General features: G+C 41.0%; 1 protein-coding gene across 7 annotated transcripts in view; it reads left to right on the top strand.

The window, feature by feature from the left end:
• FOXP1 (forkhead box P1) overlaps nucleotides 1-25,950 on the top strand; it is a 391,592-nt gene that overhangs the window by 158,417 nt on the left and 207,225 nt on the right. For all 7 annotated transcript variants that reach the window (XM_074914737.1, XM_074914733.1, XM_074914732.1 and 4 more), the window contains exon 3: nucleotides 5,120-5,185. The gene's annotated coding sequence lies outside the window, so the exon portion shown is untranslated. The remainder of the gene's footprint in view (nucleotides 1-5,119; nucleotides 5,186-25,950) is intronic.

Here is a 25,950-nt window from a genome sequence, read left to right as displayed (position 1 = left end):
TGTGCCTCTCCTCACTTCTCCTAGGCGAGGTCAAGTTTCGAGAGGAGAGTTGTAGCGCAGACATAAAATGGTTAAGGCTGGCATTGAGGCACGGAGAGTTATTTTAAGAAACGGGGAAGATCTGGCGAGCACAAAACAGGCGGCAGCGTTTGATCTCCTGGCTCTCAGCGTCAGTGAGATGGCCTCTCATCATTTGATTGGGCATTTGACAGGTTTGATACTTTCTGGGAACGTGTTATGGTCTTTACGTCTGATGAATTCAATGAGGGCCAGCTCTGTTATGCAAAGTAATTCGTGTGAGGCAAATAACCAATCCATCATTAAAGGATGCAAGACTTACAATCGCAGTTCAAATTCTGTATTGGAAGCGAGCCGTTCTTAACTTGTCTATTAACTGCACCCATATTTCCTATAAGAGCTATTAAAAAGCGGGGGAGGAATGGATTGTGATTAGTTTCGTAGCGGCTTACATCGAGTGATTCTTTTCCAAGGTTACAGTGGACTTGAAAGGTAATATTATTTTGAAAGAGAAAATGTGCTGTGCATAGCTTTGTCCTCGTGCTGTTATTTATTTTTATTTTATTTTATTTCTGTTTAGAATAAATAATAAGCACCAGCCAGAGATTCTGAACAGCCTGCTAATGACTGAAAATGAAAATACAGTATGATTTGCTCCCTCCTTCCACCGAGAAGCGGCAAGGTAGCGAGCATTAATATCCCTGTGTTTTGGCCTGTACCAAATCCATTTCCCCCTCTTCAAAGCGAGGTGGAAGAGGTGCACTTAGTCTCTCACAGTTTTACTGTTCACCTGCATTTCACTTTCTGAGGAGGTGATAATGACTTCTGGTATAGAAAATCTGCTGTACGTGCTTCCTGAGATTTATATATGCTTCATGATAAAAAGTAGCCACTTTGACAACGGTCAGACAAAATATTTCTCCGTCAGATTATTTAAAATATTGAGCTTAATACATTTTTTTTTTTTTAGATTGCTAGATGTCTCTTTAAAAATAAAATAGGTACACCAAACTGAAGAGACAACTTACGACCATCCTCAAGGCAGTTCTACATTTGCTTCGTGTGTGTTAGTGGAAGTAACCCAAGCGAGAGTACTGGGGTGAGCAAAGTAACCTGCATGCAGGATCGGGCCCACAAGCCTGCCTGGTACCAGATGTTGCTCTTCACAACCATTGTACATTATATATTGTCAGCATTAGCAGAATACCAAATGAAAAGCATTTTTTTTTCTCTTACAAATGTACAGTTGACAAAATCATAAACTGCATCTTTTCCCGCACAGGACAAGAAAATAGTAATTCTGAGAATAGTAGGACATATTTCATATTTCAGCCTGTGTGCAGTTCGATGTGACTCAGGGAGTTCTGAAGGGAAAGAAACAGCTGCATTAGATGGTTATGGTTCACTTTATTTAGAAGAAATTACTGCACAGAAGTGCTTATTTTGTTGATCAAGTTTTGATATTTTAAAGCTTTCAGGAAGGCTTGTAGTAAATGTTTTAATCAGACACTTTAAATACATTTTAGCTGATCTTATACAAGAAAAATTAATTGAAATCAAATTTCAGAAACCATGTTTTGTTGTCCTATAGGCTATGTGTTTTCTCTTATTTATTTATTTATTTATTTAAATAAAAGCGTGCTTTCTAGGTAGTGAGGGGGAGATTCCTTTGCTAGTTTAGGTTTCCAGTAATGAATTGTAGGCTTCTCAAGGCTGGGAACACTGGCAGAAAAATGTACATGTGTAATTCTAAGCAGGGGAGCAGCTCAACTGGTGTTCTACTTTCCTGTGTAAAATTACTCACAGCCAGTTTGTGTGGGATCAAGGCCTCTGTTAATCTATTTTTGGCTATACCCAAAGCTCTTCTCATTTAGATATTAGTAAAAAATGTTACTGTTTTAAGTAGACTTTCATTCTGCAGTGCTCTTTTTTTCTGCATATTCTTTTTATTGCTGGTTAAATTTGGCTTTGCACTAATCACTTGGAGTTAGGGCTCCCATCCTGCAGCCTCCCTGAAATGACCTTCCTGCCCTAAAGGAGTAGGCCACTAAATCAAATAAGTGTTGTGGGATCAAGAGAGTCACAAGGTCCAACCTGACAGCAGGTATAATGGCAAAGACTCTGATCTTTTTGTCTGGTCCCTTGGTACCAGGTAAACAGGCAGGATTTGATCCAGAGCAATAGGGGGGCTTTCTATTTAAATTCAACTGAAAAGGTTATGGCACTGGCTCAGGTCATGATCTTTTTAAGATTATTACCAGGTGCCTTTCCAAAATCCTGCTGAAAACCACTATTTTCAAAAGCATCTTTGCATCTAAGGATTTCAAAATGTGTTGCAAAAGCGTTTACCCATCTCGCTGGTGGGTAAACTGAGGCACGTGGCGAGCAAACCTCGCGTTTTCAGGAATATCTGGTAAAACCTCAGCAGGACACATAGCTTTGCAGGGACCATTCCCTGTGTGGGATGCCAGCTGAGTGAGGGGATGGTGTTGCGGGTGCTTGGAGACCTTCCCTCTGCTCTTGAGACATCCACTGCTGCTCACAAAATGGATTTTTGTTTGTGCTTTGGTTTTATTTTAATCATCTCCGTGGGGGAAAATATGAGTGTAGTGAAGTGTCTTGCTTTGGTAGGATGGGATTTTTTCTTTGTTTGCTCCACACACACACTTAAAGTGTTGATGGTACTTTGTGTTTATCTTAAGGACAGCATGATGGAAGGAATGTGTATTGCCTACATCAGTTCGCTCACCCATATAAACATTTTCAGGAGGGAAGTTTGTATTTGTGTTCCTACATTTTGAGATACTCAACTTTGAACTGTTAATGAGAAATTTTCACAGGTGGGGACAGCTGTCTCTGCTGCTCATTTTCAGTGGTATGTTACCCAAATTTCTGAAAGCCAGGTAGCATATAGCAAGACTCAGATAACCAGAAAGTAAAGCAAGCTGGATTTCAGTCAGGCAGTAATTTGTGAGAAGAGCTGCAGTTCTCAGCACTCCGCCTGTGCTGCCCTTGGTAGACCCCATTGGTCTCCCACCAGCTAACGGTGGGACAGTGTTACCGGGTTTCCTTGAAGCATGTTCAGTTCATATATGACAAGTGTGTTTAGAAATTGTTACCTGCCTTTTGCAGCACTGCCGAAAGAGATCATGTATGCACATTTTATGCAAAGATGTAATTTTCAGCAGTTTCCTTAAAAAGTACATTTTAAGATGGTTCATTTGCTATCGTGAAGACTCAGGGTAGAAATGAAGTCTGCTTGCAAAATACTGCCAAAATAAGGATCTGACTGCCAAATACCCAGAAAATTTATAAAACAGATAAATATGAAAAGAGGTTTAAAGTGTCAAATCCAAGATAACCCCTGCAGCAAAGCAGGATAAAAGCCTTTATTGTTGCTAATCTAAGAGCACATCGTATGTCAAAGATCATGTATTTTACATAAAAGATGTATTGTTTTACATACTCTCAGGAAGGTGAGACCTGACCTATTATGATGGAGTAGTGTTATGTCCTTTACAGTGCACAATCAGGAATGTCTTACAGACGTACCCCGGCAAAGTACATAGAGCTTCCTATACAGCAAACATGTACAAATTCTGGCCCCTGATCTTCCGGTACTGCATTACAAGAACTGTGAAAAGCTTCTCACTCAAAACATAAAAAATAAATATAAAATAAAATGCCAGTGAGCAACAGATAAAACTAATATTCATTTCCTCTCAAGGTAACCTTTTTTTTTCCTAGCTAAAAATAATTGGGTTTCAATGGTAAAGAAGTAATGCCTCACTCTCATTGTGAAAAAATTTTTCCTTTCAAAATAAATGGCAAATGAGTACATTTTCTCTTGAAAAAACTTAATGAAGATTCTGATTTTTCCCAGAGGTTGGTATTTTACTGCTTTAGTAAAAAGCTTCACCTACTGATGTAAATAGCATAACTTACCATTTGATGAGTTTCACAAACACCCCCAAAACGCCACATCACTGTGTGAATTTTATGAAATGGAGTTTCACGTAGCTCTTACGCATCCACATGTCACTGACTTTCCGTTTCGTATGATGTCATCTGTGTCACCAAAGTATTGCATATTTCTTTCTGTCTTTATTATATATTATTCTGCACCCCTGCAGCAGCAGATCAACATTTCAGTGAAATTATGTTCCAATTTTACTCTATTAAGGTATTTGGTCAATTGATGTGGAATTAATTCTGAATGCTGTTAGTGGTTTGAGTTAGTAACTTGATCTAAATTAATAAACAAATGTTTTTCTTTTCTCTTGTACCATATGTTGATCCCAATTACATGAACAGAAAGTGGCAGATTGTCATGTTTCTTAAAAGATTACATACTCTTTTGCATAAGAGAGAGTACACAAGATGCAGTAATATACAGGGTAAAAAAAAACCTACACGTGCTGTTTTCTCCCTCCTACTTTTTATAAAGATACACTTTAATTATTTATCTTTTTAATACCCACTGCTCTTACCACCTTGGCATACTTGGTGTGCTCTTGGTAATGCTTAACAAGAAGATATCCCAAGACAGTAAACAACTTTTTGAATTAGGAAGATGCAGCTAGTTTAAAAATCTCATCTAGGACTGTGTCTCTATGGAAAAGGATGAGAAAAAAGAAAGGATCCAGAAGCTAAAATAGCAGTGGTTACAAATGGTCTTAAAATGCCTTAAGTGAGGAGAACCCATTCAGACAATAGTCAGATTTCTGAAACAAAGGACTGAACTCATCTATTATTCAAACTGAAAATAGATTGATAGACATCAAGATTAAGAAAGTTTATGCTAGAGAACAAAGATGTCTCATCTCCATGTTTTTTTTTTATTATTTTTTTTTCTCGCAAAGACCAAGTTGTTCGTGCTGAACTGAAGAGCCTCATACTGGCTGGTACTGATAAGCAGCAGTCCTGTGACTTGATTGTTTTTATTAACTCTCTCTGAAAGTCATTCACCGTTAAACATGATTAGATTCATTTGTTGCTTTATTTATGTTTGTACTTGCAAATGTGGTGCCAGTGAAAACGCTTTGGGTGTTGTTGCCGGTACTGACCCAGCAGTCACGCGTGTTACCTTCTTTCTCTGCAGGGTAAGAAGAGTGACCTTTTTGGGTGGCTGTAACTGAAGATTGCTTTACAGGAGCAACTGAAGAAGGTAAATACGAATACTGTTTCGCACACAGTTTCTGAAGCGTGTCTACAAGAAGGATCTGACCCTGCAAACCCCAGGAGTGTGCCTTTGTTGCACTTCTTCTGGCAACTTTGATAAAGATTGCAGTGTTGGGCTTGGAGCTAAGCTTTTGGAGCTACTGCTGTGTCTTAAACCTGTGTTTTGCCTGAGAAGCTGATGGTTTAGGTGTCCAGTTGCATTTTAGGAACAAGGCCACGAAGTTGCACTTTTTGGCTTTCAGCCATGTTCTGAGAAGGCTGGTAACTGGACAGAGCCTGTGTGTGAATGGGAAGACCCTGCTCTGGCTGGTTTTGGTGGCCACATGGCCAAGTCCATGGCCCAGCATCCATGGGTGCTGGGCTGGGAGCTGCAGCAGCACAGCCCCATGCAGGGTCCCATTACCAGGGCAAATCCCTGGGGAATGATCCAGTCAGCTTCAGCGCTGCTTCATCCCAGGCTCCTGGGTTTACAGCAGTGCATCGAGCAGAGCACGAGAGCAGAATTTAGCTGTTAATTTGATTGCTTATTATCACTGCAAAAATTAAAACACATGCTTTTTAGTCTTTTGGAGTGTAACAGAAAGAAATATCACTCTCTGCAAAATGATTTTTATTTAAAGCAATGTGAAAGTCCCTTGCTGCTAAATTAACTCCTTGCCTCTCTTCTGGTCCAAAGTTTCAAGTTGGAAAGGAATATTAACATCACAAAAGTGGTGATTCACAAAATTAACTTGCAGAAGAGAAGAGTAAGGCAGATCAGTGTTTGGTACTGAAGGGTGTCATCTGACTGAGGTTCATATGGCTGCTTTATAATCACCTTCTTTCAGAAATTAATAGTCGGTTAAGCACCATAGCAACAAGCAACACTGATGTAAGCGTTGAGCAGTGGCTGCTGTTCGCTGTGATGTCAGTGCTCGTTAGTGCTGTTCTCTTGACCTTGTTTGAATATAAAATGGTGATTTCATTTTAAACTTAGAATTTTACAGAATGACTAAATGCATCGGAGTGAATTAAAGCTATTTTTATTTTTAATTTTATTAAAATGTACTTCAAGGGGAAAAAAATGTCCCTGTTCTGTTTTAAATTAAAATAGATCTGAGGACGATGTGGGGTTTTTTCAGTTCTTTGTTGCCAAAAATATCTATTTAGTGAGGATAAAATTCACAAAGTTCAAGTGAATATTGCAGTCCTTGGCCATGTCAGTGGTACATGTCAGCTGTATGATATATACCACTCCAAGATTTGAATATTACTGGTTTTTTTGTGGTGGAGCCCATGAGGTATTAGGTGCATTTCAGCTGTTGAAGATGAAGCAGATCCCACAGTTTAAGAAGATCGTGGCTCCTTGCCCTGCAGTGGTGTTCTCCCTTTGAGTTTTTGTGAAGAGAAAAGAATTTAAGTCCCAGGTGCATCAGAGAGCCTTGGAAAGAATGGGGTTCTTGTGGAACCATGACTTGTGGGTGGTCCTGATGCTATGTGACCAGGGAAGTTAGGAATTTTGGTTGTGATGAATGCAAAACGCTACCTTTAGATTCACCTGAAGTTTGTAGGCCATGTCTCTGCAAGCAGACATGTTTTGTGTTGCTAACATCAGGACGCCATGCCTGCCAGACATGCCCTCTGGTGTGCACCCTTCAGCAGTAATCAGTTTGGGTGATTTGTAGAATATATCACTGGAAAAGACTGTCAGATTTTTCAATCTGACCTCCTGAGTATTGTAGGCTATTGAGTCTTACCCCACACCCCTGGGCAGAGGTAGTAAGTAGGGTTCAGACAAACTCAAGTCTCCTAGAAGCTGATCCAGGCTCAGTGTTAAGACACTGAGGACTGGAGAACCATGGGTCAGCTACAGTGTGTGCAAGCAGGATGCATATTCAACCACATGTTTTCAAACTGCACACCAGAATTCATAACTTGATGAAAATTAAGTTGTTCAGTGTGTCCTTTAATGTTAGGACTTGTTTCTGTGAGAAGGTTTGGCTCTGTCCCACTTTTACTGCAGCAAGGGGTGCCATTTTCAACGAAAAGCTCTTTGCTTAAGGATTGGTCCATAGTCTTGCAACATAATTCATAAAATAAATCCACAATGAATGATATGTGGTCCAAGAAACTGGATGTCAAATTTCAACTGGGCGAGAATTGAAACTGCCGAGATAATAAACCATGAGAATAGGAGATAGTAATGGAAGTAGTGATAGAGTCCTAATTAGAGCAGTGCCACTGAAACAGGGAAGGTTAAGGGTTTGGTTGATTGAGTTTGAGCTCAATTGCTTGATAGCTTAATTTCAGGTGAAATCCCATCTTCTGAGTTAGCGGTTAAGCTGCTCAGTGCAGTTACAGAGCAGGACTCTGTACTCCTTGAGGAGCGGCCGCGTGGCCCCGGGCGTCCCAGCACTGCGTGCGAGCCTGGCCTCGGGCATGCGGAGTGGGATACAGCACAGAGCTGGTAAAATAGATTTTTATACTGCGTGTTTTGTTTGCTTTCTTTTTTTCTGAGAGCTCCGAAGAGCTGTGAACGGAGGTACAAATAACAGAATAGATGCACCAAGGGGCTTTGATGGTTAAACCTTCAGAATTAAGATGTTTACATTCTCCTTTATTTAGCACTGTTAGGCATAATGCCTAATTGTATGCCAGTTTTTCCTCAAAGTAAGAATTTGAATTGAAATTTGATTTGGGGAGAAGGGAGGGGAGATGTATTTTTGCAGAATTACGGACAATAGCGTTAGTTTTCCAGGAGCAGTCATTTGTTTAAATGTATGTAAAAGCATTATCAATAATCAAACACCATTCAGTGAGCATTGTAAATCAGGGATAGCTTGAATGCCGAAAAATGGAAAAGTACAAAACATGCTACTAAAGTTGTACATTATTGATAACAAAGACACATGCAGACTTTTAAGATAGCAAAGCTAGAATCCTTTAGAAAACCTTTAAGAGGAAAAAAAATCAACGCTAAGAATTTAGCAAAGTTGCACTTAGTTTAAAATTTCAAATCTTAATGCTTGTCAGTTACATGCTGATTAAATATTGATAATAGAATAGGAGCTGCCTGCTGTAACTCGGAACTGAATGAGATGATCAACAGATAAATCTGTCTTTTGAGCTTTAACTTTTTCATATATGTATATTGTCTCCTCCCTTCCCTTTAAGCCAGGAGAAAGGTCAGAAGGACTTTTTTTCCTAAGCCTAATACAAAAAATAGATTGTACAGTTTGTCTATGTGGAAAAAGTGGTTCTGGGACAAAAATAATTCCCAGCAGCCCCACCACTTTGTTTCATCAGGAAGAGACATAACTCTCAAACTGGGTTTGCACGTCGCTGTGCTGTGTCTTTGCTGGCTGTAGCAGGAGGAGCACCAGGCAAAAGTCAAAGCCCTGAAACAAACTTTCAGAGAAGTTGGTGTTTATGAAGAGCTCAGCAGTGTGTGCGGTTTCTCCTTAGCACTCTTCCTTTCTAGTGACTTTCCAGAAGATGTGCTGGTGACATCCTTACTCCTGTTTTCTGTACTGGCTGGGTGGCAGCGGTGCTTGCACGTCAGGCAGTGGAAAGTTAGTAGGGTGATGGTTTCTTTACTGCGTTTGGCACCTTGACTTTTCTTGGTTTTGACCTGATTGTCTTAAAGCGTATCACAGAGCAGAAATAACCATTGTTTCTAAAACATGCAGTGTGTGACTGTTTCTGAATATGTGTCCTGCAACTTTGGTGCATTCATAGGAAAGTCTGTAGTGCAGCAGACAACCTGGTTCTTGGATGTTTTCTCCCATGCTTTCTCTGCAACAGACCCAAATTACATAGAGCTGTACTGGAAGCATTTTGCATGAGTGCTTGTATCACCCCCAGCAGGAAATAGGCATCTGGGAGATGTGTGTTGATGCCTGCTGCTCACTGGCTGGGGTGGTGGTGGTGGTCATGTAGCTGGAGCAGTTAGTGTCTGTCAGGCCACATCTAAGACCTGATTTACTTTCAGATTGTTGGGAGAGGTTGTAATACCCTCCTTGTTGAGACCTTTAAGTTACTCAAAGGGTACAGCGCGGTGCAATGTGTTTCTGTACTCCATAGTAATAGAAATGACAGTTTTACCTGTGTGTTCTGGGGTAAACCCTAAAAAGGTTGTATGGGCGCCTTTGGAAACACAAACTGCTTGAAGACCTTACCTACTTGAATGAAAAGTTGAGTCCAGAGTTGGGTGAAGCTGTGATTTTTCTGAAGCAGTTGGGTCAAGAAGATACAGAAAATAGATTAAGACATTTTGGAATAATTTAAAAAGTATCTGAGCAAATCTCATTAACATGGACCACTAGCATGCTGTATTGAAGACTTCAAAGATCTGTCAGAGGAGTTCTTTCTGTGCTATTGTCTGCCAGCATTAGCAATCTCAAGAGAACATGTTCCTTTTGTTTGCTTTTGGCCCATTTAGCTTTTCTTCTTGTTCTTTTTCTTCTTAATGTTCCTTAATATATTATAAATCTTCAAGTGGGTTGGTAGAAAAATATGTTTCTCAACTTTAAGATAGTCAGTAACAGGTTTTGATCCTCTTATCTGACGCTTTTGGACCAAATCCTTCTTGTCTTCATGAAGACTGCTAAAGCGAGCAAGATTTGGCCAGTATTTTGCATAATCCTGCAGTGTTTCTTCCATTAGCTTAGGTAGATGCTCGATACAATCTTCAGTAAAATGCAAGTGCTGATTTGTATTACTTAGCATGCGTTCAAAGTACCATCAGCTGTTTCGAATCTGTGAAGAACGTGAAGCACAAGGCTGAGTGGTTCATGCACACCTCTAGATTTGGAAACGACTAGCCTAATCTATACCCACAGATCAAACACCGCTGCATGTATTGAAAGTGGCCCATCCTGTAAAGGTTGTGACTTCAGATTCAGCAGCCATAAAGGGTGCGCTGATGTTCACCAGTTGCTGAAGAGTGCTGTGAGGTCCCTTGAACTGTCGTCAAAGGAGGCCCAAGCTTCCTCATCTCATAAGTTCCATGCAAAAATGGCTGTATTGGCAAGTGCCGTCATGGAGCTCAGGGTGGCAGCATGCTGTCACGGGCAGGTGTTTGAATTCCTCCTACCACCCTGTTGTGTACGAGGAAATTTAAGCTATGTGCATCCCAGAAGGGAGATGCGATGTCCCATGCTAGGCACTGATGTGTCTGTGAGGGATTTTTGTTGTGGCTGCAGTGCTGGGCAGTGCTGTTGAAGCTGGTTGGACTTGTTGTCCTGAGCACTTTGGGAAAGGATGCTGTTAAAACTCTGTTCATAAAGTTGGAGCCTGTTCCTGTGCCATCAGTGTTCCACGAACAGCCTCTTCTCTCTCAGACTGATCATAGCTTTGCTACGGACTGTGTTCAACAGGTCCATCACTGTGTTCATCTTTTAACTTGGCTGAACTACAAATACACCAGGGAAACAGCTCATAATACGCTGTGCAGTGCAGACTATGCAATTTTCAGCCTGGTTCTTCAAGACTGAGCTGGGTAATACATTGGGATTTTATTTTATCATAGCTTGGGCAAGGAAAGAATTGGGAATGTAGGAACAGCATTGGTCCTCATTCCTCCAGAACCTAGATGTGGGGTGCAGGTCAGCAAGCCTGAACTCACGCACCATCTTAAACACAAAAACTGATGTGATGGAAAGATCCAGTTTTGAGCTTTTCTCCTGAAGCAGACAAGTAACTCTGAATTAAGAGTTGTGCCGAAACTTGTCCTTGTGCAATTTATGCTGCTGGGCCAGTGGGTGCAATGGTGATTGCCGCTTGCTAGTGCAAACAGGCTGGTGGGCTTTAATATGCATCACTGCTGTCTGTGAGCATCTCACAGCCATGCCTGCTTCTTGACACAAGGGCAAGAGCCACTTGTAGATTTGCTTGAAACCTGCCTTTAGAAAACGTGTGTCGCAAAGATGGTGCACTCTCCTGTGTTATAAAATCCGGAGATGTGAGAAAATGACACCAGAAATAGATTCTTATTGCATATTTCATATTTTATTTGGTCATCTCTTAGGTCATTGCCTGTTGCCTTCTACCACACCAGAAGTATATCTTCCAGCATACTTAAGTTATTGTCCTACAGCGGTAGCAACCATATTTTACAGTGGCAGTGTTACAAGACCAGTGATGTCAGTGGGCATTACAGGAGGCCACACTTTATTTGGTAGCTCATACTAAAGCCAAAGCATTTACAAAAAAAAAAAAAAAGAAAGAAAGTTAATTTTTGGCCCTGATTGCCTGCCCATATTTCTCATTGCAACATATGAAAGCATTTTTCACTGCTGCTAATGGCAGGAACTTCAGACGCCACCTCTGAGATGTTTAATTGCTAAGTGTTTCTCCCAGTGCAATCTGTGAATTTTAATTTGGGGCTCTCCCACCTCTGCTGGCCGTATACTTTTCAGTGTGTTTCAGCATAATACTGCTTAATAGTCAAAAGGGTAATTTCTGGCTCTGAACTCACTGTTTATTTTTTTAGTAGAGTAGTACAAACATTTGGATGTTCGTAACTAAGACTCTGACGTCATTTCCATTGCAAACCATTAATATCAGTAGTTTATAGTATGTCTTTTCAAAATATATTTTTTGAAATATGATTATCTCTTTCTGTTTTGTTTAAAAGAATAGAATTGTTATTCCCCCCCTTTTTTAAAAATAAATATAAATTTGCATCTTTTGAGTAATAGGTCTACTTTCTTGTCCTGTTATACCCTTTCTGTTATTTTTGATAGCTCCTGTGTTTATCCCTATTAGTTGTAATACAAGTGTTTCATTTAATCCTCTGACATGTTAAGGGTTAGTGGATCCCACTGATGGAAGGAAACGTCTGTGGAAGGGCACAGCATTTCCTGCTACTGGGGCACTTCCACCAATGGAACAGTGATACGCAGTCATGACATTAGTAATTGTCTGTAAAGATCTTAGAAATAGCAAGTGCTACGTTTAAAAGCCAACAACAGCATAAATCAATAATATAGGCAATGAGACCATTTCCTTTTTTTGGGTGAGAGCAATTTTTTAACCCCTTTCTAATTGGAAAAATGTCATGCAGTTATTTTTAGTTTATGTTTGCTTTATTGCTGTCCTCCTCCTCTATTTAAATTTTATTCCAATGATTGGGAAAGATAATTTTGATTGGGAAAATTTTGCTTTTAAATCTTTATTGAATGCAAATTGAACATTGTTAAAAATATTATTGGAAAAGAACAGAAAAACTATTTCTTTAAAAGTGCAAATTCTTTTGCATCTTTATTACTTTTTAAGATCTGATGTCCAGCGAGGAAAAAAAGTGTTCTTTATTGTTTGTTTCCTTTCATTTTAAGGAGGGAGAGATGATTGCTTTTGGTGCTACTTGCTTAGAGTGTTTAAAGCCCTGAGCTCAGTTTTGGAGAACGTTAAAATAAGCCCACAGGAGGTCTTGTAAAAGTTGTAAGAAATTGTAAGCGTGTCTGCTGAGTCAATTATATGAGACAAATTGCCAGGGTAAGGCTGCAAGGATCCAAACTTGTTATTTACTCTCTGCTATCTTTAAAACAATTCATTTCTGCCTTTGATTTCACAGCAGATAAATATATGTTCTGGAGGGGGAAAGAAGATATTAATTAGACAAATATTATTTAAAACTGGAAGAATTATTTGTATTAATGTATTTAAAAGGCAAATCTGGCCTGTCCTTCTTTTGAAAGTCGAATAACTGGAAGAATATAGTTTAAAAATGCAGGCTTTAGCTTTTTAAAATTTCTCCTCAATGAGACTCAAGTGCATGAGGCAATATTTTTTTAGATAATTTGAATTTTAATATTGATGTTATTCTTTTAAAAAAGTTACACATCTTGAATCTGAGAGCATTAATGATTTTTTCAGTTTATTAACCCTGTCGTAAGTTTCAGAAACTTAAGTGAAGAATAGTGCAAATCCAACATGTGCATAGTGTATAGTGTGTGCTCGCTAATTCGAAGTTTGTGTAGTTAGCGTGTCGTATGTTCATGATATGCAGGCCAGCTGGAGCGTTACTTCTCTGTAAGCTGCCATGGTTTGAAACTCAGTTTGAAATACATCCAGGTCAGCTGTAGTATCTTCTAGATACTTGATAAGGTCAAAAATTCCAGTGAAGTCCTTTTCCTCCTTTCCCAGCACGGTTAGGATAGAAAGCTCAGAGAGGAGCTGGGTGAATAGTTGGGCTTTACTAGACCTGGCTGTGTTAACTCATGTTAAACTCCTACAGTGAGTCCCAGCTGGGCAGGACAAGGCGGCACTGTGGTGCCATGCTACATCACCTGCATCCTTGTGTCACTTTTACTCCACCACCTCAGGAGCCTGTCTTTGAAATTGCCCTGCCAGAAGCTACTGGAGAGGAAGCTGTTTAGTTACAAGGGGTCTGAGCACCCTCAGTAAGTTTGAGACCACTGTTCAGAAGAAAGATCCATGCTCGCTCTCATATCGAAAGCATAGGTGGTGTTGGATTAGTACTAGACACTTCAGGATGCCCAACCACTGCAGGTGTGGGATGAAAAGTTCCTGTGTGGCAGAGTCATGCCCAGTGGTCAGCAAACGTGGTGGGGACCGTCTGTGGTGTCTTGTGTGTTGTTGCCATGTCAGGAGATTCGGGTTGTCACTGGTCCCACGGGTGTTTAGTGTGGGCCATGAGATCTCTGTCCCAGCCCACCTAATCCAGTAGAGGTATGTGCGTAGGTCTGTCCAACCCAGACATGCGATGGACTGTTGTAGGGGCACAAACTTTCTGGTTGGTATGTTGCTTGGGAATATTGGTAGTTGGTAGGTTTTTGTTGAGATGTTGGGTTTTTGTAGAACATTAGGAAAAGCTGTTTGCCCCTTAAAGTAAAATTTGCCCCTTAAAGCACCTTCCCTCTGTTTCCCGCTCTCTTCTCTCAGTGAGCAGTAGCCTGCTGCAGGCGCCACTGTACCAGTTGGCTGCATGCAGCCAAGGGAAGCCCTGAGCACTCCCTGTGTGCTCTGCCATCACAAGGCCATGTACCCTCAGTTCCCCACTTGTGCCTCCTCTCCTGTGTGTCTCTCTTCCCTCTTTGCAAGAGTAGGGCTGTTACCCAGTATCTCATAATACAGTTGATATCTGCAGAGTGTAGACCCCAGAGAACCTTTACGCGTGGCCAGGGCAGTACCTGGCCTGTCTCACATCTTCTGCTTCCCTGCTACTGTCGTTCCTGATGCAGTGTAGATGGCCAGGCATGGAGCCCCCCAAGAACAAGTGGGACCTTACCCATAAGCAGGGGGGATCTGCTCCCAGAAGGAGAAGGAGCATGGTGTTAGGGGTCTTCATCACGCTTGGCCCCAGTGCCATCACCAAGCGCAGTGGCAGGTGAGCTGCTGGTGAGGTGGGAGGATGTTGTGTGGGAACCTGTGATGTGTAAGAGACAGTGTTGGTGGGACAAGAAGCTCTTCCCCCAAGAGGAGGGGGAGAAAGGGGTCCAAACAAGCTTTGTGGACATTTAAAGAGACCTTCTTTAAAAACAAGCAAAACGGAGCTTCCCCAGATTTTTCCCTCTGACATTGACATCTCATCTGGTCACTGCCCATGAAGACCGATCTGTGGCATCATCTGGGTAAGACCTTAGTATATCTCTGCAAGAGGACTAGAGTTTATCATAGTTTTATATTGGGTTTCCCTCAGCATGTAACTGGATGCATTAATAGTGACATGATCCCAGTGTGACCTGGACTTTAATGGGTTTGAACTTGGAACTGTTCAAACATTAAGAAAAAGCCCTTGCTCCCTGCATGTATTCAGCAGCTGCTTTTTTATATGCAGAACCCAGAGCTGCAGAGGTTCAATGGCGGTGTATTTTCAACTTTCAGATGAAAAAGACTAAAACTGCCAAAAAACCTGGGCTCTTTCTCTCCTGATGCAGATGTGTGACTGCCAGGACATGCATACATCAAAAAGACAATGTGCCTTGGAGCAGTTTAAAACCTACTGCTTTGTTTTGTTTTCCTGGAGGCAAACAAAATGTCAACCCCTTCAATCTTAGGAGAGGGTTTTTGCTGTTAATGTGTGCTCTGCACAGAGCCTGAGCCTGCAAGTCAGGATTTGGGGTTCGTTTTCTACGTCTGCAGCTGACTCACTTTGTGGCATGGGTACTGTTTGTTCTGGACACAGCTTTCTTGTTTTTTCTTCACTTTGCACATCACCAGCTGTGCATGATGTACCATTCAGAATATGGTCTTTATCCTGTGTCAAACCTTAACTGTGACATCAAGGCTGTGATTTGATTTTCCCATCTGCAACAAGAGCCAGATTTGCCCCTTGCCCTCCAGAGAGACTTTGCAGGTTAGGTTATCTGGCTGCTGCATGTTCAGGCAGCTCAGAAAGGTAAGAGTTGTGCATTTAAAAAAAAAACCCACAAACACACAACAAACACCCCCCCCCCCCAAAAAAAAAAACCCAAACAAACAAACAACCATCAAACAAACAAACACAAAAAACAACAAAACAAACAAACTCTGCAAGGCCTCATTTTTCTGCAGTTTTGGAAAGTGTGTCCCATTCCTCCCCTGTGCAGCGACATACCTAAAGCAGCTTCTTTACCAAGTTTTTGCTTGAAAGAAATTCCATTTAGAAAGTTATCAGCTTCCTGCAAATGGATGGGCATAAGGGAAGGCCCAGTACCAGCTTGGTGTTAGTGTTTCGCATGGAGCTCTGCCCTAATGATGGAGAAGTCGGTCACCTGCCACCATGGAATGATGAGAGAGACCTGGAATAAAGATGTCCCTTTGGAGACCTGTTGACAGATTTACTGACCACCAGGTCAGACTAGATTGCCCTTTCTTTTTGGTATTAAGAATTACTATGCATCGAGTTTACTTATGAAATTGTGAGCAAGTTGTTGTGTTGTAACATGTCCCTGTAATGTCAGCGAAGTCGCCCTGCCTTACCCTGCTCCCTCCTCCAAAAGCCAGGGCAGACCTCTGCTTTGGGGTATCCGTCTCCAGCTATTTCATAGAGTCATAACAGCATTATGTTTTATGTATAATACTTTTCTTTTACTAGGGATGTAAATCTTTGGTCTATAGACCTGTGGTTCAGATTTTTTCTTTAAAACATTAATGAGCATTTTAGTTTTTTGGGGAAAAAATTTACAAGTAATGATGATATTGTGTAAAAGTGTAGCCTCTAAAGCATCCGTTCTGTTGGTTTGACTTGTCTTATAGGAACATCATTTTTGCACATCACTATTAACAATGCAAACACCCTGAAATGCTAATAGCACTAGTAAGCTTTTAATTCCATGGAATTTATTGCTTGCTGTATTTCCATGAATTTATAACGCTTTGATTCTTAAGAGCCCCATTTAATCAGTTTTGCCTGGCACAGAACATAATAAACAACTTGCTGGTGCTAAAGTGCCACATGGGGGAGGCTGCTAACAAGAAAGTTAAATGCTTCTGCCACTAGCAGTTTCTTCGCTGTATTTTTCATGAGCTGTTACTACCAGTAATGTACTTTGCTAGCTTTAGAGCAGTGGTTAAACACAGTGACAAACCAAACAGCACTCCAGCGCTGTAAACACCCAAAGCAATACCATTTTTGTTCAGAGCTAGAGCTTAAACCAAGCTTGAGGCTCAGTATCATTTTATGGTGATCAGTGATTTTTTTTTTTTTTAAAGGCCTCATTTTTCTTGATGTCTTAATATAGGACCTTTAGGAGTATCTAGTGGGTGGTATTGATCAAGAAAAACAGTGAGGGGAGAGGGAGAAAAAAGAATTGAAATACCTTAAAAAACAGTTCTTGCTTGTTTGTGCTGCTTGACCATAAAAGTACAAAAAGACTGCCTTAGTAGAAAAATACCAGATTATCAAGTGCTTTAAAGCAGAAAATGTCATTTGAGTCTCAAAACTGCACCAACTTTATATAATTACCCTTTTAATTATCCCCAGTGGCCCATGAAATTTGTAAAATAGAGCATTGAGAGTTTGATTTACTTACATGTTGCACTTTAGTGTTACGCTCTTAATGAATATTGTTTAGTACTAATGTCAAGCGGAGATTGCTGAGTGCTATAGAGAGAAGCATGCTGCAAAGCTGGGTATTCAGAGGGGAATTGTGGAAACTCCACCTTAAATGAAGAGTATGTCTGTTTGTAAAGCAATATACTAGAATTTTTGTTGCCTGAATAGAAACTGTATTGATTCGGTCCTTTGCGTGCAAAGTAGTTTACTATATTTTCTTTATTTAACCATGTCGGAGAAATAACTGTTTTTAGGGCATTTATTTGGTTCTGTGTCAGAGTCTTCTTGTTATGAAGAATAGTTGTGTTCTTCCTCTAAAGGACCAGAACATGGAAGCAAGTTCTTTAATTTTCTCTTAGGACCTAACTGGTTTAGCTTATGGTAATGGAAATAAAAGTAATCAATATTTGATGTGGGGTTTCTGTGGGGTATCCAAATACCATTTATTGCCAAGAAATTGCTAGAATAAGCTTGGGGAGATGTAATCCAAAGTGTGGTCTAAAAATCCAGCTAAATTTAACAGGCATCTTCAAAAGTGAATGGAAACGTTGGTGAACAGTAACAGTAAAAAGAAATAAAGCAGAGTCTGAAGGGTTAGATAATAGGATGTAATAGCTGGTGACCTCTAAATTATTGGTACAAATCTGTGCGAGGTGAAGACTCAGCAGAAAGTATTTGCATTTGAAAATAGTCATAAAATGCTTTCAAGTGATGGCCTGGTCTTCAGGATGCATCCACTGACAAGTTGAGGAGATTTGATACTGTGGTGAATGACTCTCAGAAGGATGGACTGCCTTCCTCTTGCCTCACATGCCACTTTTGCCTTTTGCCTTTTGAATTTAGCAAGTGTTAAGAACAGCAAACAAGCACTGGTAGGGGAGGTTGGACCAATGGTACAACTACTTTGGCATGTCTTATAATGTACGTGACCAGATGCCTCCAGAGAAAGTGGAAAAAGCCTGATGTTTTACTTTCCTTCCAAAGTTTTTATTCATTTTTTTCCTGCATTCACTGCTATGACGGTCTTGGTATTCCTCTTATCTAGCTATGCGCTGCTTTCATGATCCTGCTGAACTTATGAGATCTTAGCATGGGTTCAAATTCATAGACCAGTTTGTATAGTGCTGAGTTAAAACCCAACTCTTAATTTGTTTTTTCCAGTTTGTGAATATTCCTGTACATTTGTGATACTTATTGTTGATATATAAACACTGTGGTTGAGGGAGAGAAACAACAGAAAAATAATTATTTTGCAACTTTCATATAGTTCAGAGAAAATTTGAGTTTGAATCCTGGCTGTAAGTGAATGGCAAAAATCTACTTACATCCCAAGGACCAGGATTTTAGAATATAAATTTTTCTTAACCAAAAGAGTTACGTGTTTGGCTTACAGCTGAAATTTGGAAAAGCAAAGCTGTGTTAACTCTTTACGGAAACAAACTTCAGGGAACTGATTTCTGGAATTACGAAATTTGAATTTATTCGTATTTGAAAATACCTTGTTTAAAAGCTCAAGGGAACAACTTCTGAAGAGGCTAATTGAGCATTTTTGTACAATGCTGAACACAATGGGGCTCCTTTTTTGTTTGTCCTGAGGCCCCACAATAATAAACAAAATTACTACTAATAATTGGGAGCCTTGATTTGAAGTCATGCTGACTGCAGGACACAGGCGGTGTCAGTTTTCAGTAAGTGCATCAAGGCTGACCTTGAACTTGTATCTGCTGATAACAGCAGTGCAATAGCCCAGTCGTATCTGAGAGCGCGTCGTAGTGCTCAGCGCTGCCGGTCGGCTTTGTCAGTGATTCTTCTCTCCTTGTCTCGTTCCCCTTCTGTGGCCAAAGTCTGGACGAGCCAGGCTCTCCTGATGCAAAGAGACATCTCGGTTAGCAGTATAGCAGATCCCCCAGCTGTTCCTTGTGCCAGGAAAGCCGTGCCGAATTTGGTAGGGGAACACGAGAAGATAAATTCGTTGTAACAGAAGTGATTATTTTGGCTCTGTTTTATTTCATGTGGTATGTTTTCTGTCTCCTCTACCACTGTGCATGGGTGTGTCACTCCATTCCGTTTGTACAGCTTCTTAAATGTGTGTGGTATCATATCACGCTCTGGTCTTAATACACCAGGAGATGGTAGAAGAGAGTGTATTTGTCTGGTTATTTGCTATTGGAAGGGTTGGAAATTTGCCTGAAAGACAAACTGTGTGGCAGGAGATTACAAAACTTTTAGTTTCCAAATCTGATTTTTTTTCCCTTGCAAATTTTTCTTGCTTGCTTAAAGACAAGATCCATCTTGAACAGTCCCCGGCTGAGGTGGTGCTTGTAGCCACGCTGGAAAACGTCCTGTGGTTTGCAAGAGCAACTGCTTGGAAGGAGGACAGTTTTTCAGGAGCAATTAGGGTGCTTTGAGTTCTCACCCAGTCTCACTTCATGCTCGCACACAAGTGTTGGTGGGCCATGTTGGCAGCATGGTCTTGGCACCAGGCATTTAACAAAGGTGCTAATTAGTCATGATGCTTCCCCACCACAGTGAATGGTTGCAGGTTGCCATCACAAATGTTGCATCGAAGAGATCATCTCTGTATTTCATTCTGTGTCTAAGTGTCAAAAGTTGGGTAAGAGTTCATGACACTTTTGGAGGCATTGAACTGCTCTTCTTGATGGTTCTAAAAAATAAATAAATCCCAGAAAAGTAGAAAAAGGCCAAACCCCAATATATTAACTCTGTGTTGTCCAGTGTTTTAACTCAGTGTTGTCTTTCCCCAGTAGTCTGGTATCACAGATGTGGACAGAAATGTGAACTCTCACCTCAGAAGTAACTAAGAATAAGTGAAATTTCTGAAAGGCAGTTTTTACTCCTGTCTAAAATTGGAATCATGAAGTGGAAGGTTAATAAGAAGAGAACCCTCTGAACCTTGCGGTTAGACTCACATTTAGCCACCCAGCTGAGGAGGGGTGAGGGAGCCAAGCCAAAACCATCACAGAGTCCAATCAGATCACTGTAGGCATTCTTGTTTTCAAAGTTAGTAGGAAATGGTTTTCTTAGGAAAAAATGGATTTGATGTTCTTTTTTTTTTTTTTACTTCAGGAGCCAGTTTTCTGATCTCCAGTAAAGATGATGAACTTGTACTGGCCTTGAATTTCATGTCTCTATTTCACTATTTTTCATGAGCTGTAGTTTGTACATTTGTTGGCAAATTACATGTTTTTGCAATCCTGCATGCCTCTTGCCTTTTAAGAAAGAAGGAAGCTGTGTTGCGTTTAAATGTTCTTTAGATCTCTTTGCATATGCTTTTGCAGATTGTTGACCGCTCTTTCTTTGTTTTATGTGTTTGTAGCATTTTTCTTACACTTTGTGCAATCATTAGCATTAATGGAGATTTGTGAGTGTAACAAGAGGAGAACATACCCCAGAGTGTATTCCTTAATTTCCCTTTGAAGTGGAATGAAGTTATCCAATTGGCCATATGCTGTGATTTCCCGTCCTTACGAGTATTTTTTGAGTCCTTGTAGAGTAGGTTAATCTCTCCTAGGGAGCCTACGATTAGTCACATTGGATTGATGTGGCATGCATAGATAGATAGATAGATGGATGGATGCCACCTTTAAAAGTGCCACTAAGTTTCTGAGGCACCTTTTCTAAGCCAGGAGCAAGAGGTGCACAATACAAATGTACAAGAACTGTTTGCCTCTGGAAAAATTGTGCACTCACATGATTAGTGAGGCATGGTATTAAATTATTTGAGCTTTGTGCATAAATATATACCGAGAGAAGCCTTGTAACTGGGGATTTTGAACATAGTTTTCTTCTTTATGGGCCAAATACTCCACTGTAGATCAGACTAAGAGTATTTTGGTGGAGCTCTGCCCAGGCGTAGCAGCTGAAGAGCTGGTCCTCCTTGCGTGCGTGTTGCACTGTCCCACACCCAGAGAAATGCCTCCTCATGTTTTATGGGTGGACTTTGCAGCTTGATTGAAAATAGAAACACAGTAAACAGCAACTGTGTCTCAGAAATATCCCCAGCAACACAAACTGTCGCTATTTCAGCTTCTTTGCAGGGCCCCTTCTTGGGGGGCTGATCTGCAGCTATATTACAAGCACTGTAACATAAGCTGCAGCACGAACCCTGGAAAATCTTGTAGTACAGCTAACAAATATCTGCAAAACCTTGTTTGTATGTATGTGCGCTTATGTTTAAGATGCAAACTTGTATTTGAGTGTGCTCGGCTCCCTGCAGTATATAGCTGCAGAGCTATTTCTAAGATCTTGGAAGAGATGGGTTTGTAGTCTGATATTTTTTTTTTACTGTGTTTTTCTCACCCTGATGTTTATTAACATCTTCCCTGATGTCCAGTTACAAGGGATGGATGCATAAAACTTTACATGAAAATACATTTATCTGTAAGTGCTCTCTCACTGTGATTCCTTTGCAGCTTTAAACCAAAACCAGTTTCATCCTGTTTCATCCTTTACCCCTCAGACCTGATAGAGAGGAGGGATGTTTTGCTTTCATGTAAAATCCACCTTGTCCTTTCCATTTTTCACTCTGGTTTGCTTGTTGATTTGAAGTAGTGGGTGTGACCAGCCGTCAGAGCCCTGTTGGGAGCCCACTGCCAGGGGGAGCATCCTGTCTCATCTTCAGGATAACAGGAGGCACAGCCCTGACTCCTGCTTTTTATTCCTGCTTTTTCTCTCTGAACACACCAGCACATCCGAAAGTCTCCTTGTTGACCACTAGTGACTTGAAGCACTGAAACGTGAGCTTAGAGTCAAGGGCAATGATTTCCTTTTCTGCTTCACTCTGCCTGAGCTCGGACGTGTAGCCAGGCTCTCTAGATGTGGTTCAGTGCATTCGGGGACATGCTGGACATGAAGGATTTGCCTGTTTGCTAAAAGAGCTGCTTGCAGCAGGCAGCAGTGCTTTGGGCTGGTTGCATTTTCCTCAGCAAAGAGTGAAAAGAGGGCAGATGGGAATATGGAGGGCATCTTGTGTGTTAGACTGAGTCAAGAAAGATGGAAGGCCTGAGCTGTGACTGATTCTTTGTCCCTTGGGCCAAGAGATGTGTGTGTGGGAGAGCAGTTCACTTCCATCTTCTTGCTTCCATCCCTTTTTCTTAACAGTTTTGTGATGCTCTGTGAGTTTGGAGACACACCTGCAAGTCAGCTGCCTTGCAAGGGCTTCATGGTGGACAGGAATTTTGTCAGGAGTTTATGTCCTTTCTCATCCAACTTAGAGCTAGCTAATGAGGTGCTGTAATAATTGTTTCAAAGCAATTGGGTTTAGTTTTGCTGCAGAGCCACCCTCTGACCTGCCTTGATTTTTCTACTTTAATTCTGTTCCCTGCCACAGCTGTAGTATGGAACGCAGATCTTCACATCCTTAACTAAGGTGTTTAAAACTGATGAGCAGTTTTGGAGTGCCTAACGTAGGAACAGTGAGATTCAAGGATCAGCAGATGGATTTTGGGCAAAGTCCTTGTGCTTCGTAGAAGATTTGGCTAGTTGGGTTTGCTTTGGTTTGGTTTGCAAAGATTTGACAGGGAATATGTTGATCTTCCTTTCTAAGGGCCTTTGTCCTGCTTTTAAAAGACAAATGTACGCAAATACTGCAGTAAAACCAGGCCCTACCCAGGATGATTTGTCTGATTGCTTTCCCTTGTGGAGCTTTTCTCCTCTGCAATGTAAATAATATGTTTGCAACATTGGATATCTTAGCTTGAATATGTGGTGTTTCCAAAAAGTGTTTTGATACCATGTCTGCTTGTCAGCCAAAAACCGTCAAAAACCAGTTTGAACTTAATGATGTGTAAACTGAGCTGAAAGACTGTTTCTTGTCTCTTCTCCTACCCCATCCCAGTAAGGTCCATAGGCTGATGCGGTGCCTTGCTGGAGCTCCAGCAGGTCCTCGGGCAGTTCGGGAGGAAAATGAGGGAGTTGTACTAAGCCACCTCAGAGGGAATTATTGCCAGTGCACCCAACAGCCACGTTTAACCTTTGGTACGTCATTGTAAGACGCAACATTTTAGGAGTGTTAATTATTATTTCTGGTACCCCAAGCAGAGAGTGTGTACTGTCATCTGTTGTGGAAACAAATCAAAAGACGGTTGTTTCCCTAACCAGCGTAAAAGGAAATATATTTTCGGCTTAATTTCTACTCGAAAGGGAAATGATTTTGAAGGACTCCTTTTTTTTTTTCTAATATTACATTTTATTTCTCTTCATCCTTCCCCAGAATGTTCTGTGTATCTAAGTCCATCAAAAAAATGGTAGCTGGGAAGGAAGGAATAAAGTCAGGTGTAAGTTACGAGTGCATATTTTCAGCTGCCCTCCTCAAAGCATCCTGTTTTCTTCTACACTGAGTCTGTTCTCTGTGAATCAGACCTTTTGTAGATGGAGGAACGTCTCTGAAATGTCCAAGGTTGAGAAGGTTTTTGTGTGTGAATATGGGTGTATGCCTCTGCACATGTCCATCAAAACTGTGACTTTTGTGATTATTACTAACATTTTGTCTTTCATGACTATTTTACACTAGTTCTCTCCAGTGATTTTTTTTCTAAAAGAGTTCTGTTGTGAACCATTCATGTTGGTGGGCTCGGCCACTGCTTCCATGCAGTTCAGAGAAGGGAAGAGGGTATGACTTTGCAGAGGGTTACCTCCAACCACAGAAATCAGGCTGTAAAAATGATGGATATCTCTCTTCTGTCATCCATAGATCTGACAGTTTTGTATAACTTATGAATTAAACATTTGGGAGGTGTATATGTATTTTTTTCCATTTAACAGTCACCAAAATCGAGGCAGATAAGCCGTTGAATAATTTTCAGTCATCCAGTAACGCTGCAGCAAGTTTTGGGAGCAGATCCCTGGAACATCTCTCTTAAGAGAAATGGCAGAATTGCCATTAGCGTTAGTGAGATCAAGGTGGCACCCCGTGCTGTGCCTTAACCATGAGACTTTAACCTTCAGCTCCACACAGAACAGACAGGACCTTTACCGCAGAGGTCTTATCGGAAAGATCCCGCCAAGGTAAACAGCGTGACACTTAATTTATCTACCTCAGAAACATGAAGAGCTCAGTCGACCTGATGGGATCTGTGGTTCCAGGGAGTCTAGATATTTAAAACCTGATGCTCAGCCTGCTAAGCCATCCCCTGCAGCTTTCCTTAGTGCATAAGATATGAAAAAATCTCCTGTCCTGCAAAACAGATATTAAATTGGATACTCTTTCACCCTGCCACGATAAGAAACGCGGCAGAGAGAGGCAGGAAAATGGAATGCTGCTTAGAAAGAAAATATATTTGAATCTAACATAAAAATTGGTGAGATAGGAGGATTTTCAGGGCTAGTAGCAATACCCTCCCCAATGAGTTGCGGAAAATTCGACTCTCCCTGTAGTTTTTGCACTGGATTGTGAATAAAAATGGTTGTGATTGATGAAGCGTTTGGTGTCTCACTGTAAGTTGGTCAAGAGGGACTTCTAAATCACCCAAATGAAATATTGCATTATCATGAACAGTAATATGTAACTGTTAAGTATGCCGTTGCTTATCATAAGCTCAAACTACTTTGGAGCTCTACCCAGTGAGAAATCTTTGCAAGCATTGGAGCAGAGAGACTCTGCACGGCCTAGCAGCACCATGGGGCCGTGCTTGTCTCTTCCCGGGTGGGACACGCCGAATTTGAAAGGACTGAGGTGTTGCCTGCATCCTTGTGGGGAGTGGGCACATCAGCTGAGGCAGGAGGGGTTGCTTTCTGGTTTTGTTTTTTTGAGAGGCTGGAAGGAGGAAAAGGCAGTATGTCTTTGTTTGATGAAGTGTATGGACCCATTAGTCAGATGTGGAAAGCTTTAGGGAAAAATTACTCCCTCTTGCATGGGGCTTGTTACATAGTTTTATTGAATATTGGGGGGTGGGGGGTGGCGCATAAAGTTTTTTTACAAGTTCTGTGCATAGGATAATATCCGAGAAAATGAAGTTGAATTTTCATGGAAAACCAGCAAAATAGCATTCAAAAAAAAAAAAAAAGTAATTTCTACTTTCTTTACTGACACAAAGAAAGAGGCCGATGTTCCTATTAAAAAAAACAAAAACAAACCAACAAAAAAAGAAAGAAAAAGACTTTAGAGTAGAGTGACCCACAGGTCCTGTTGAAAAGCCCTGTTTTTCCCAATACAACTAAATGCCAACCCAGTTAGGCTTAAGTTTTCTGTTTCCAGAACTTTCCACTAAGACCTTGGAGCTGTTTCTCAGAAAAGGATTAGAGAAATAGAAGCCGCCTGGCTGTGTAAGAACATACTTTCTTACTAAGTAACTACTTACTAACTACTTAGTAACCCAGCCTTAGGATTTTCCATGTTTTGGGGCTAAAATGTGGAAACCGTGAGGGAGGTGACACTGAAATTGGGGATTTTGCTTTGGACATACATACTCAACTTGATCTCAAGTTGGTCGAGCTACAGGTCTCCAGAAACGTCCCAAAGTGGACTAAACACTCTAGTTTCTCTGTAGTGGACAAAAAAAAAAGTATGCAACCCCTGCCATGAGACAGGTGACTGCTCAGGCAGTCATGGTTCATTTCTCTCTGGCCCTCTTGTCCCTGTCTGCTCGTTTTCCTGCTTCCTGAGCTGGTGATGTCTCCTCTCTATTCAAATCAGGTGGCTTCCTCTACCCCTGCCCGCCAGCTGGGGGTCAGAGAGGAGAGGAGGAGGAAGGCAGCAAGTGAGGAATGGTGTCACTCACCTACTTCCCACTGAAGTCTTTTACCTGCTTGTT

The sequence above is a fragment of the Athene noctua genome, chromosome 10 (assembly GCF_965140245.1).
Source record: "Athene noctua chromosome 10, bAthNoc1.hap1.1, whole genome shotgun sequence".
NCBI lineage: Eukaryota > Metazoa > Chordata > Aves > Strigiformes > Strigidae > Athene > Athene noctua.
Note: the sequence above shows the minus strand (reverse complement) of the source record. Positions and strands in the feature narration are given on the sequence as shown.